The following is a 15,625-nucleotide window of genomic DNA, read 5'->3' on the forward strand; positions in this document are numbered from 1 at the left end:
GGTAAGTTTTGGATCATTACTTGATATTAGTGTTGTAATATGTAAAATTCTTGTCATTCATAATTAATTTGTTGTTGGTTAAAAATTTAACCTACGCCCTAATAACTTTTTTTTTCAAAAACGTTGATAAGGTCTTGGTAAAAGAAGTTTTGTAATGAACTCAAACCGCTCTCCCTCGTTTGATATATTTTTATTAGTGATAATAGAATTACATGACATTATCAGTTTGTCTTGTTTAAATAACTCATATAGTTGTGGAAACATCACTATGACAGAATCGTTCTACTTTTGGGAAATATTAAGTGATAGTGCATGGACTGAATGCATATCAAGAACTCGCTTATTTTAAATTCCATGAACACAAACAAACGACACAAACCATTTTTGTATTATTTATCTAACTAATTCTATTTGAGCTTTAATAATTCAAAATCTCTTCTATCTTCATGTATTAAAAATTGACCCTTAAATTTGGTATTTGTCCAAGTAGTAGTCTATTTTATTGTTTTTCCTAGTGTGATTTGGCCGAAACCTTCTTTTGAATGTTATATTTGCATATTATCGCATTATATCATGTGAAGGCGTATCTTATGCGTATAAAATTTTGTGTCATTGCCAGAGAATATCGTCCGAAAATTTACCATCAGATGTTTGATTATTTAAGATATGACACATGTTAATCATGGGTGATGACCCAATATCTCGAGCCATAATGACGCCTATCAACCCGACCGTAGGCAAGCCAAACCATGTCCTAAACCTTGTGAGTAATAGTATTGAGGGGAACTATCCTTAACGAAGAGAAGCATCAATGAAAATAAGACATAAGAGGAAGGTTGAAGTGAAACCAAAACTCTATATACAAAAGATACCTCACAGAAGCTGGTTACTGAAAGAGTAAAAGTCCAAAAAGTGGACCTTAGAAAGAAGATCGTCTAAAAAAAGCAAAAGTCATGTCAAAATGTAAATACAGAAATGAGATAAGATATCCCAGAAAGCCATGTGCTCACCCACGTCCCTAGAACAGATTATTGCAGGATCAAACTCAACACTGATAGCTTGTGATCTAACCTGCATCATATAAACAACTTCATAGTGTAGAATGAATACCAAAGCAAGAAGTACCATGTATACATGATAGGACGACTGGGAAAGAAAATTAAAATCAGATGGAAAAGATAGGAATCAAACACTAACAAAGGTCAACAAAAATAAGAGTAGAGCAATCAGAGAGCAAGTCTAAGGATATTAAATCTAAATCTAGATAGCTATCCCCCCAACCCCCCCCCCTACACACACAAGATTTTCTAGGACACTCAAGCACAAACAAAGAAGAACCCGAACAGACTCCCATTAGCCCAATAGGTATAGAGAGAAGCAACAACTATGGAACCCAAAGAAAACAAAAGTACGAACCGACACAACCAATAACTCAAACCCAGTAAAAAATTTTGACTTTTATATCGAGCCATCTAGCTCGCCAGAAAATCTGGGGCATTACCGAGCCAGGTAAGTAAACATTTAGAAGTGAATTCTCTATGATTTTATATAAGTCCCCTCAGTAATGTGCATAAATCCACTCAAGAATCCCTATTCCAACAGCCCAATAGGCTACCACTCTGAGGGCCCTACCCAAGCAAATAAATTATACCGTCTAACACTCCCGGGAGCACTGCCGTAGGAAGAAAGAGTTAGCAAGCTTGTTAACTCAAAAGAGGACCTAAAGTAGGTTATATCGTACTACACAAAAATTAATCACCTCGTGGACTTCCATATAGGTAAGTCATTTATAACTCCCAAGGGGCCTACCAAATGAAAGTCAGAGTGTGCGGGTAAAATCAACACCGTATAGGATCCAAATTCCAAAAATGGGTGAATCAACTCCAAGACAACGTCAATCAACATCCACTATCAAGTACCTCACACCACAATCGACCGCCTGACACCAAACAAGGAAAATACCATGCCTCCAATAACATATTGGTATCATAAAAATAAGGAGAGAAGCCAAAAGGATCACACGCAATAAAAATCCCAACACTGAGTCAACTATCAGAACCAAGTCTGCTATGCCGATCTGCAAGGATTTAGTCCATCCACATTGGCGTCTCATACATACAAAAGTTAACCAGGTGCATGGGTCTAAGGCAATACTAGTCTATCCTAGACTAAGGACAAAGATAAATTCCAAAATAAATAAACAACCAACTAGATACTACGCATGCAACGACGGATACACAACCAATCATGTAATTCACCAGTACCGACAGGTAAACAACCCTTCAACAAAATGGTACTTAACCTGAAATGGCATGAAAAATCAACCCTGCAACTTTGTTTATGAGAAGAAGAGATGACATACAAGCAGCACACCCTAATTCACACAATAATAAAATCACCCTAAATCTCAAGGATGGGAAGTTGTAGCCTACTTGAAGGACAACTACACACGCTCCAAATCAGTCCGCCGAAGCATTTCCTTTCTGAAAAGCCTTTGATTTTTGCCACGCTTTAAAAATTAAAATCACATGATTAGCACAATTTTTACACACTAAATCATAAAAATCGGAGAGAGAACCATTTGCTATTCAAAATTGATAAATGCCATGCCTACAAAAGAATTAATTGCTTCAAGTGGTCCTAAAAACTCCCTCAAATTTGTACTCCCAAATGGAGCACGTCTAGGAGCTCGGAATAGCTACATGCAATAAAAAAAATGCAAAACTTTTCGCAAAAAAAGTCTTTGTGAAGACATCATATTGGAGATACACCACAATCAAAGAACTTCTGACATGCTCCATAGAGTCACCCACATATACAAAGCAAACTAGAACAAACAGGACTTCGAATCACTCAAAATGGAGTTCTATAACTCGAGATAGTGAAGTTTCAAAATCACGTTGAATCTCATTAATCCCTATTTAAGTAGTCACAGTTCTTGTTGCTAAAATCTAAATCTAGTTGTCAAAAGACTTAATACTAGTTTATAAAGGTTTGCACCAACAACACTTGCTTTTGCAATAATTTTTAAAAGAGTCTCCGAATGGACCTTTGGAAATCTTTAGGGACTCGATGAAAATAGACCAGATATGCTACCTAACTAAATTTTACATTGCAGACTCAGTGGCACAATTAGAATTTCCCTACAACGTCATTTAAACGAAAAATGGCCCCAAACCTTAATGCATTTTTATCCAATTTCTAGTATGGGCCTCGAAATATGACCTGAAGCCCCCGGGAAGCACGCGAAGAGTCCTTTTAGACCACACTCATTATTCCAGAATGAACTGTGCTAACATAATTCTCATACGAGCTGATTTATCAACAATGTGGACCCATGTAAAACTTAAGCCAAAATTCAATGACTAAAGTGCCAAATTGCCGCAAAGTAACACTGAAAGACTCGTAAATCATGCCAAACATGCTACTAGCCTAATTTGGCCGCTCCAGAGATGATGCAATTGTTAGAATTTCCATTTTAGGTCAGTTACTATAGGTTATGACGAAATCAACTTTATAAGTTTTAAAATCTCCAAAATAATGAGAAACGACATAAAACCCAAACAAATGACCATGAGACGGAACAGTTAGCCCGAACAAGTCATAAATGACATATGATCCATACATAAACACTCTTAATGATGGAAAAGGTCATAAACATAGAAATGTCCTGGAGGGTCGTTACAACATCCACTACTAAAAGGACTTTCGTTCGTAGGAGAGAAAGTCAAGAAGTACATGTAGGATCAAATAAGCAAGGGAACCGCTCTCGCACCTCCCTCTCGATCTCCTAAGAATCCTACTAGGTCATGCCTCATATAGACCTTCATCACAGGAATGGCTATAGACTTCAATAGCCTCACATTTCTAGCGAAAATTGTAACTAGTTCCTCAATATATGTGAGATGATAATAAAACTCATGACATTATAAGAGAGAACATGAGACTCATCTTGAATAAATTGACGCAACATCAAAGGATTAAAACAGGATAAATAGCTCATAGGCCACATCACAAACTTCTTCAAAATCCCAAAAGGCCCAAAGTACAGGGGGATAAGCCTCCCTCACCTCCTAAATATCATCACGCCCTTCATGGGAGATACTAGGAAGAATACCTGGTTACCAACGGAAAATATCATTGGACGACTCGATCTGCATAAATCTGATGTCTACTCTAAGCCAACCCGAGCATATCCTAAATTAACCTTCGATGAACTATGACCTCTTGAAACAAGGTTTTACAAGACAACCTACACTCCTTAGACTCAAACAAACCAAATCAAGTGCGAAAATGCATTCTATACAAGGCCTCAAATGGGGCACTCTGAATGCTAGAATTGTAGGTGTTGTTGTACGCAAACTCCCCCAAAGGCAAGAACTGGTGCACCGAGCTCTGAAATCCATAACAAAGGCCTAAAACATATCCTCAAGAACCTAAATAGATGAGTCATCAAATCCATGAATGCTTCAGGGGCATTAGTAAAAAAAAGACATAACAAGGAACACAAAATGTCAAAAACTAGTCCTACATGTGTTCTTAGGGATGTTTGATTCTATAATCCTCAACTGATGGTTGTTGGATTTCAAGTCAATCGTACAAAGCACTACGACTCTTTAAAGTTATCGAATAGATCATTTATATGAGGAATAGGATAATTGTTCTTCACCGTCACCTCATCCAATTGTCTATAATTAATACATCTCCACATAGTACCGTCTTTCTTCTTACAAATATGATAGCGCACCAAAACGTAATACACAAGGAAGAATGAATTCCTTACCCATGAGATACTGAAGCTAAAACTAAGCTCCTTAAACTCAACTAATAAGTACAATACGATGCTATGAAAATAAGATTAGTACCCGACTCAAAATTAATGCCAAAAAATATATCCCGCTCAGGGGTTAGACTAGGAAGGTTAGTAGGGAACACATATAAAAAATCTCATACCACAATTAACTGAAAGGCCCTACCCTAGTTAACATCTCTAACATAAGCCAAATATTCCCAAAACCCCAGCCACAAGCCTGTGAGTTGTATATACGAAATAACCCCAACCAGTGTGCCATTACAAAAATCCTGCCACACCACCAGCTGAATACAAGGCATGGGTAATACAACAGTCTTGACATAGAAACCCCAGATCGCTCAATAAGGTGATAACAAGTCCATGCCCAAGGACAAACAAATATCCACAATACGAAGCACAATAAGATGCATCCCAGTATCCTACCACCAATAGTCACCATAGAAGATCAGAAAACTTGATTCACTACTAAAGAATTCCCTACTAGATAGAAACACGAAATGGCACCACTAAGGGCTCAAGATTCACCCACAATAGAGGAGCACAATAGACAGACACATAAAAATAAGTAGAACCATGATCAAAAAAGGATGAGGTGGACTGATCGCATAAGATAATCTTACATATGATCACATTATTTAATGTCTTGGCCACTACTCTAGCGGGAGCTGAATATAAATGATCCTAGGTTCCTATACCATGCGCATCAACGGTGGCACCTACACTCCCTCCCCGAGAGCCTCCCTGAACACTAGAATGCTGAATTCCTTCTTTTTTTGAGGGGATCTTATTGCTACTAGTCTCACTACTTGGGGAGCTGGTAAGGACGATCTAGAGCTAGGATATTGTATAGACTAATGTCCAAGATCCCCATACGTGAAGCAACCCCGCGATGATCAAGCCACTACGAGAGGTTGGCAACCCATACATGATGAACTTATCTGAAACATTTCATGACCTAATTTGGGCATGTGCTATAACCATCGTGATTGCGTTAGTTACCCTCTAATAACAACAATGATGCCTGAAATGGGTGACTCGGCTGAATTTGCTAAAACTTTGATGAACCAGGTCTTCAATATTCCTAGGCTTAAGACAGACCCCCCTAAAGTTGTGATCCTTCCCGGTCCTATTGATACTACCCCCGTAGGCCTCGCGATAGAGCTACTCAAATGCGCGGGCATGGACCACACCAATAAAAAATCTACCTACTGAAACCATAAAATACGACGCAATACATAACTACAAACTCAATCCATTAACGAAGGACTTGAGTATTTCCTTGATTGATTGAATGATCATGGAGGGATGATGGGATAACTCATGAAATTTGGCCTCATTCGCAGATACCGTCATGGAGCCCTACTCTAACCTCGAGAACTCATCAAAATTTCAATTTTTTAACGCTCTATGGGATAAATCTTGTTAAAAAAATTCCAAGAGAACTTTGTCCACTCTATTAGCAATGACCCTGGCGGTATGGTCTCAAAGAAAGAGCGCATCCACTGCCTGGCCAGCCCATCTAACGTATAAGCTGTGAACTTCCCTCCCCTCTACTCTACAAACCCAAAAGCCTGCAATCTACTCCACTAACCCCAGAGTCTGATGTCGCTCTCGGCATTTAGTAAAGAACTCTTGTGCATCCTCGCCAACTGCACAAGCAAACATCCATGGTTATAATCTCAAGAACACCCCATGCATCTTTTGTTCCCTTAGTCGAATAACTTTGTTTAAAACATCCGGCTGAATGGCAGCATGTGCTGACGACTGCTGAACTTCTAGGACCGCTGAGCAAGCTTCATAATTTGTATTGGGGCTTAATGTTGTTCAATTCCACCAATAGTCGCTAAAATATACATATGCATTATCTATACATCATAGGCGGTAGCTGGTGTTGGTGGTGGCTAGCCTAGTCCAGGCCCCACCGGCTAGGAAGGAATCTGGTCTAACTAAGGCTCTGCCTATGGATTTCGGGTACTCCTTCCCTCGAGTTGGTATTACAGCCCGACCTCGGGGTCGACCTCTATTTCCTGTGCGAGCCATTGTGTGATACAATGAAACAAGTAGTAATCGATAAATTTTACTATAAAAGAATGTGCTAGAAATATACAAAATAAGAGAACTCCCTAAGGACCTCTTGTAGCCTCCTGAAGATGATTCACAGACATCTTCACACTGATCTTTATGACTCTACTAGATGTTAGCTCTGGACTAGTGAAACTGAGGAACCTACTTAAAGCTCAATCTAATGGAAACTAAGTCTCATCCTACTTAAAGGTTGACTGTGCGTGCTCCAAGTTACTCTGCCAGAGCTTTTCCTTTCCGAACAACCTTGGAATTTTGTCATAATACTAAAAATTCAACCATGTACGATCATTTATTAAAATCATCAAAATTAGAGATAGACTATTTTTTTAGTCTAGATCAGGAAATGTGGGACTAGAACGATAATTTTTGGAATTGACTCCAGAAGAGGACCAAAACACTCCACCAAGCTTGTGCTCCAAACGGAGAACATCTCGGGGCATGGAAAACTCCTTGCAACAACAAACCATAATGCAAGATTTTAAACAAAATAGACTTAGGAGAGCCACTTACAATGCTGATACACCACAATCAGAGACTTTATTACACACTCAAGATGCTACACATACAACCAACTCAAACTCCAATTCGGACATTGAATTACCAAAAATGGAGCTCGAGAATCCATATATTAACGTTTCAAAATAAGAAAGAATCTGATTTTAACAATTGGAATAACAACAGTTGTGGACTCTAAATGCTAAATCTAGTCGCCAAAAGATTAAATTCTCGTCACTAAAGATCTGCACCAGCAACACAAGATTTTTTGATTTTTTTTTAAAAGTCTCTAAATAGACCATTAGAATTCGTTCGAGACCCGATGAAAATAAACCACATATTCTACCTCATTCAATGTCATTGTAGGAATTTCAATACGAGGTCATTTCGAAAAAATTGGTCCCACACCCAAATTTTTGCCAATCTCCAAAATGGGCCTCGAAATAAGACCACAAGTTCCAAAAATCTCACCAAAGGTCATTCTAAACAGAAATCAACATTCCGAAACTAACTTCCTTGACAAAATTATCATACAATTGTGTTTACCAAGAATGTTAATCAAAGTAAAACTTAAGTCATAATTCAAAGGCTTATGTGCTAGATGTCCCCAAAGTCAGACTGTATGCCTTAGGACTCCTGCCAACCATGCTAACAACCTATTTTTGCTGTTGTGGATCTTGTGCAACTTTCAGATTACCATTTGATGTCGTTTACTTGAGGTTATGACTGAAATCAACTTTTCAAGTTTCAAAAGCTCCAACAGGATAACGGGTATAAAACCCAAATGAACGACTCGACGATCAAATAGTCAGTCCTGGTAAGTCATAAATTACTTGTGGTCGCTAGGGGAAAGCTCTTAATTATGGAAAGATGACATATACATAGAAATTACCTGGAGGGTCATTATACCATAGAACAAGAAGCAACACATCGAGCACAAAATAGACAACACATAATATCCGTAATGATGTTATTTATTAAAGGTGTTCAAATTCTCCTTCAATATAGCAGCACAAACCTTGTTCCAAAAAAGCAAATAAAATCTATCACAACTTGGGTGGAGTTTGTCAATGTATTCTTAGTGGTTTCCCTCTAAGTGACCATTGCAATTGTAAACTAAGTGATCATTAATATGGACACAAACATAGAACTATTGACTAAGATTGGGCACAGAGTTTAAGAGTAAAAAAGAATTTCAAAACATCTCGCATATAGTAAGCTATGGCTATAAAGTAAAACAAGAAATTTGATATTAAATTGTTACTAGGTGTGGAAATTTGTCCCTTTTTATGGAATGAATAAAAAGAAAAGGCTATCGCATATATTGTTATAGAGGTAAAATCCTAATAGCAACTATTTTATATTTCAGGTCTACCAATAGTAAAATGGAAAAGCCAATGATGTTATATCTCTGGCATTCCATTTGTCTTGCTTTGAGTTCTCACTAGCATTTTATTTTTAGATTTTTATTGAGAAATAGTACTCCTCTAACCAGGTTAATCAAGAGTCTGGGGAGGGAAAATTGACAGAGCTCTACTAAAGAATGTGCTAGATATATTTGTTGAAATTGGATTGGGGTCAATGGATTATTATGAGAACGATTTTGAAGATGCAATACTCGAGGAAAAACAACTTATTATGCTTGCAAAGATTCGAACTGCACATGAATCTTCAAGGATACAATCAGAAGCTTTTCAAGAATAATAAGACGCGTGTCCTCGACCATTGTTACTTCAAAATTGTTCTCATAATAATCCATTGACCACACTCAAATATTAACAATTATATCTAGTACATTCTTCATTATAGCTCTGTCAATTTTCTCTTTCTCATGCTCTTGATCAATCTTGTTAGAGGAGTACTGTTGCTTGATAAAAATTTAAAAAGAAATGTCTCCGACAACTCAAAGCCAGAGAAAACAGATACCAAAGATATAGCAACATCTCTGACTTTTTCATTATACATTTGGAAGATTTGAAATAGGAAACAATTGCCAGTACGATTTTACATCTATCCCAATTTATGTGATACTCCTCCATTTTAGTCATTCCCCAAAAAAGGACATCTTTCCATATTTTTAAAAGTTTAAGTTCAAATTTCTTGTTTTACTTTATAGCCATAAAGTTTCAATAGCTTAATTTCTACCACTAGTTTCAAAATTCCTTCTCTTTCTCTTCTAATCAAACTTTTTTTTACTATGATCATCCATTAAAACATATTCACCTGAGTTCAGGTCATGGCTTTTATATTGTTTTTTGTAATTATGATTTTTTGGGTTTTCCCTCTTCTAGAATTTGTTATTCGGTTTGACACGATACTCAAATGCTGCCACATCTTACTAAAAAAAATCTAAAATAAGATAAAACAATCAAATATGTGGAAGTTATCACGAGTAAATTAATCTAGCACATAATGAAACGTTTAGAGGCTTCTCCGATGCAATCTCATAAAAATAAATATGTGAATGATGCTTAGGACAAATATCAATGCTACAGCTTCTAAGGTAAGAATATTTGAGTTAATGGATAATATAATCGCAAGGTTAGCATAAAGAAGGGACCGGGTAGTAGAACAAAGTTATTTGGAGTCAAGGTTAATGGGGAAACAAGATTAACTTTGGAAATAAAAGTGCAAATTTTTACATACCTCCTAGAGGGAAGATATGTATATCACAGTAGTGGTGAATGAAGCCTGAGAGTGCTTTACAGAAGTAAGAGAGGATATATGCAAAAGTTCGCACCATGTTTGAGATGATCAATCCCCATACGTCCTCTATCCAAAAACATGAAATGTAAATTAGAGACATCACAAAAGAGCGTAAGCCCCTCAGAGGGCAAATTTAAAGAAAGACTATTGAGTATCTATCTCATTTCAAGGAAATCATCTCTTGTAGTAGCAATTTTCTCCCAAAAGAAGTAGAAAAAAATTATAGTTGTTGAACAGACTATATTAATGATTACCAAGAAAAAGGGAGCCCAAGAAGAAGAGATAAAATTGACTTGCTGGGTTATCTCTATTGCTTATGTAGATTAAGTAAAAAAGAAGGAAAATTTTGGACCTTTCACCACTTGCAATCATGAATTTGCTAGTGTCTAGTGTGATAATACATAAAACATCAACTTGATTCCTTTGTCTATTGATAAGCATTCTTGTCGATGTAAGACATAGTTCTATCATTGTTACTGATACTATATGACATAAAAATCATATGTCTGTAAATACGCTTTAAGGGATGATCTTCTTGTTTTTTTTCCCAGTAAATTCAATATAAAGACTAGATTTTTTGAATATTTTCTATTTTTAAGGTAAGTAATTTATAGGCAAAGTAGTATTGGAAAGATTTGGATCACACATGGTTCTCTTCGTCGTTATGATTTTGTATCCATTCTCCCCCCCCCCCCCTTTCTTCTTGTTTTTCCGGCACCTCAATTAGTTGTACATTAACATAAATAAATAAAATCATGTAAGTATAAAATAATAGATAGCTCCTTCAAATAGATGATGACATGACCGAACAATTGGGTTGAGGGATTCACAAGTTTCCAGAGGACAACGTTAACACTATGCCTTATCAGCAAGAATTTAATGAAGTGTTTTAGTTACCTACATTAGTGCAGAATACACTAGAAGAGATGAAATAATGATCAAATACCTATCCAGGAAACATGTAATGTATTTCCTCCCCTCTATATCATAAATAAACTTTCAAGAAGTGTCCCAAGAATGATATCACTAGATAGTTAGTCCATTATTAACATTAGAGAAAAGAACTTCATTGTATAAACTTTTACGACACTTTTCTCAAACATGGATGCGGGACGGAACTCTACAGACTTGATGGACGGGCTTGGACTCGTTAGGTTTGGCCCATTACCTTGAGGATGATTTTCAATTTGATCATAACTTTTTTATCTTTGGACTGTTTTGCGAATGGAGTTGTCGGTCCTTCCCTTAATTCTTACAAGAGAGTAACCATAGGGAAGGACTAGAGACTCTATTTCCAGAACAGTCTAGAGACAAAAAATAATCATGATTACATTCAAAATACACATCTGTTGTTTGATAAAAGTGTCCATGTAGTTTATGAAATGAAGTGTTTTTCTAGTATGATAATAATGGACTAACAATTTTATAATATCATCCTTTGGACACTACTCAGAACTTTATTAATAATTTAGAGTAGATTAAGTACTACATGTATATTGGTTACATATTCAATCTTTGTTTCCTCTCTTTTAATGTAGTTTGCATGCAATATATGTAATTAATATTCTTCATCCAATTACTACCGATATGAAATCGTTTTGAAGTCATCTTTAACAAAGTTGTGAATCTCACAGCCATGTTGTTCAATGATGTTATCATTCTATTCATCAAATCTATCTATTTATGTCGTACGCCCATGATTCATTTGTTTGATGAAAATATATAAAGTTACTAGAAAAGCAAGAAGAAGGGACAAAAATAATTACAAAACCGTAATGGTGGAGATAGAACTATGTGTTACTCAAATCATTTCAATCTTAATTTACTTGTAAATTATTTACCCTACAAAAGAAAAATTCTTCCAGCAATTCAATATATATAATGAGTTTAGTTGAAAAAAGATAAGATCACCTTTATAGTATATTTATGAACATAATGATTTATAGAGTAATGAAATACTTGTGGGCATGATTTATATTTCATCTTTCTTCTTTAAGATCATTGAATCTGTCACCCCATTGAAATACTTTAGTTAGTGCAATACCCTAGTGATAGACAATAGTAAAACATATACACATCATTATATCATATATTACTAAAATTGACAAACTAAAAAGATGAAAGAATGGATTACCATTTGATCTCTAGTCTAAATTAGATATCTATTTATGTAATATTAAATAATAATCTTTTAATTAATTTTTTTAATTTTAAGTTATTTATTTGAAAGATAATGACATAATTAAAAATTAAAATGTAAGTTAAAATATATTGTTGCTTAATTTACTAATTCAATTATCTAGGAAAATGAAAGGGTTCTTTGTCAATTAATTGATACTTCATAATAAATCAGTCAGTTACTAGAGTTAACACATGTAAGTTGTAATAATGAAATTAAATCACATTTATGGTATATATATATATATGTGTGTGTCTATTTTCTTTTAAATATTACTACGTTATGCATATAATTTTTTTTGTATAACACATTCAATATTTTTAGGAAGAGTGAGGACTACTAACAATTTATTTCTATTTACAACCTTCATTTATCTTCATAAATATTACTATTTATGTATCACTTACGTGCATGCCTCTTCGTCGTAAAGATATTCAGGAGAATTTAAAAAGCTTTATCAAGCTATAAATATGTAGACTTATTAATTAGGAGTAATAAATACATGAAAAGAAAGATTCAAAGAAAGCAAATGAGAAAAGCGAGTTTAGTTAGCTATTAGAATCTAGTTCACTACCTCTTCTTCCAATTAGGTTTTTAAGATTTTATTCTTATTGAAATCGTTGAAATTCAAAATAATTATATAGCAATGTACATGCATTTATTACCCTAGCATGCAATATAGCATGCAAATATTTTTATTGTCCTTTTAGCAATTGTTTGTACTTTGTGTTATGATAGAATTAGTCATTATTTTATTTTTTATTATTAGAATCTATTTTTTTAAAAAAAAAAATGTTTAACTTCATACAAAAAATATTGAAAGAATATTATGAACTGGAGGAATTATTACTTCTCACACAAATTTCAATTTTGAAAAAAAAAAATTAAGGTATATAACATAGTATTTTGAATTTCTATAATAAAAAGAAAAATTTGAGGACAATCTATGAAATATTCACCTGAAGAGACACTTGAATATTCTTTTAAAAATTCATCTCCTCAAAAACATAATTGTTCCGATCTAACTAATGAGTAGTTCTGCATTATTTTAAGTCAGACGATAACTTATTATTCAAGTTTAATGAAATATGCTCACCATTCCAATAGGTTTTGGATTTCGTGTTTTTATTTTTAAAAATTATTATATCTTAATATTCAAGAAAAAATAGTTTGTACTAATGGAATATACGTGCAAAGCACGTGTTCTGATAATAATGCATATAAAAATAGATATTACAATCTATAAATAATTCTACACTTTTAGTGTAATTTAAAATCGTTACAATTTGATTGACATGTAGTTTAATGCAAATTAAATTCGTTTTATCCTCCTACCTTGAAATTTATTGGAGAAAATTTCACATCAAAATAAAGAGTTTGTTGTTAATATATGGAAAAATAATTGAATGAATCTCTAGCTTATTATCTTGTAGTTTGAAAGTGTACGAAAGTACTTAACTATAATTATAATAGGTTATGTTCTTGCACATAAACCAAGATATTAAATACATGTCATTCATAAAAATTTGATTTATAAAATTTAAATAATTGGTAATACTAAAATATACTAAAATAGTATTCTTCTTATTGCAAGGAGGTCGAAAGCTTGTAGTTTCACTATACCCCTACCTTATAAAATATACATCCTCAATTAAAAATAAATTAGATTGAAATCAAGCTAAAAACAAATATCCTTTTATTAAAATGAAACTACACTCAAATAAAGATGAAACACACACATCGATTAATTAAAAACAAAACAGTCTTAAATCAAGTTACAAAAACACAGATCCATCATTAAAAAACAAACCAGACTCTAATCAAGTTGAAAAATAGAGATCAAATAAGTAAAAAGAAATTAGACTCAACTTAAGTTGAAAACTACAGATCCATGAGTTAAAAAGAAACCAGAGCCAAATCAAGCTGAAAAACAAAGATCCGTCTATTAAAATGAACGTAGACTCAAATCAGGTCAAAAAACATAAATGTATCCATTAAAAGAAACTAGGCTCAAATCAAGCTGAAAAAATAAATATCCAACAATCAAAAGAAACTATATTTAAATAAAGCTGAAAAGTACACTTCCATTGATTAAAAAAACGTAGACTCATATCAAATTGAAAAAATATAGATCCATCAATTCAAAAGAATTTAAACTTAAATCGAGCTGAAAAACACAGAACCGTCAAGTAAAAGAAAACTAACCACAAATCAAGGTAAATAACACATATCCATCAATCAAAATAAAATTAGACTCAAATAAAGCTGTGAAACACATATCCATTACTCAATAAGAAACTAGACTAAAATCAAGATGAAAAATTATAAATACATCAATAAAATAAAAGACACTCAATTAAAGCTATAACAAAACCTAGATCGATCAATAAAAAAACAAGTCTAAAATCAAGCTGAAACAGAATCCATCAATAAAAAAGATACTAGACTTAATATAGGCTTAAAAATACATATCCATCAATTAAAAAGAAAATAGACTTGAATCAAATTGAAAAACACGGATCCATCTATTAAAAACAAACTAGACTCATATCAAACAATGAATGAATAGAAACACTAACATTTAGCCAACCAATAGGCACCCAGGATGACAATCCTTGGTTCACTCATAGAGATGGACAACAATTTGATCAAAAGAACTAATAATATAGATAGGAAAAAGGAATGGACAGATGCACCTTTTAATCCCACGTTACAAATAAAAAATAAGTTATGAAGAGAAGGACAAAAATCTTACTTCTACAAGACGAGAAGCAACGATGAACACCAAAGAGGAACATGAGTGTTGATCATCCAAAGAAGAACATGAACTAGACTGTTATTATGGAATCTCATCACTATCGACTTATTCAGTAGAGAGAGGATGTTGAGAAATAAAATTATGAACCTTCTATTGCAAACCCTAGTAATATATTAGTTGATATAACAAAAGGCCTCTTTTTTGGACTGGGCCATTTATCTTGGCCTTTTTTATTGTGTGTTTGTGGAACTATATGGAAAACCATACTGTGGAATACATAGTTATACCTAATTAGCTTTAAAAATAGAAAAAGTAAAGTTGTAAATATAAATCTTAAATATTAAACTAGTCAAGATCATACTTTTTCAACAATATAACTAGTCTACATGTTAATTTTTTTTATTAATAAACCTTTTTTTTTATAAAAAAGTTTGTAGGCATAAAATTTGTCAACAACGCCAAATTATAAGAATTTATTAGTACCCAAGATACAAATTAGTTTTTTCAATTCACCTATACACTTGAAGTGTTACACGATTTTTTCATAGTAAAAATAATTTATTATCAATTTTTTTTTATTGTCATCACC

The 15,625-nt window shown here is 33.8% G+C and overlaps 1 long non-coding RNA gene across 1 annotated transcript; it reads right to left on the reverse strand.

Annotated features, from left to right (window-relative positions):
• Window positions 1-808: 808 nt before the first annotated feature.
• Window positions 809-15,199, reverse strand: LOC107027119. Its single transcript, XR_001457717.2, has 3 exons — window positions 15,034-15,199; window positions 10,040-10,165; window positions 809-1,071 (listed from the first exon to the last, which is right to left on the reverse strand). It is a non-coding gene; the product is annotated as an uncharacterized LOC107027119 (long non-coding RNA).
• Window positions 15,200-15,625: the final 426 nt, after the last annotated feature.

This window comes from Solanum pennellii, chromosome 8, assembly GCF_001406875.1.
Source record: "Solanum pennellii chromosome 8, SPENNV200".
Taxonomy (NCBI): domain Eukaryota; kingdom Viridiplantae; phylum Streptophyta; class Magnoliopsida; order Solanales; family Solanaceae; genus Solanum; species Solanum pennellii.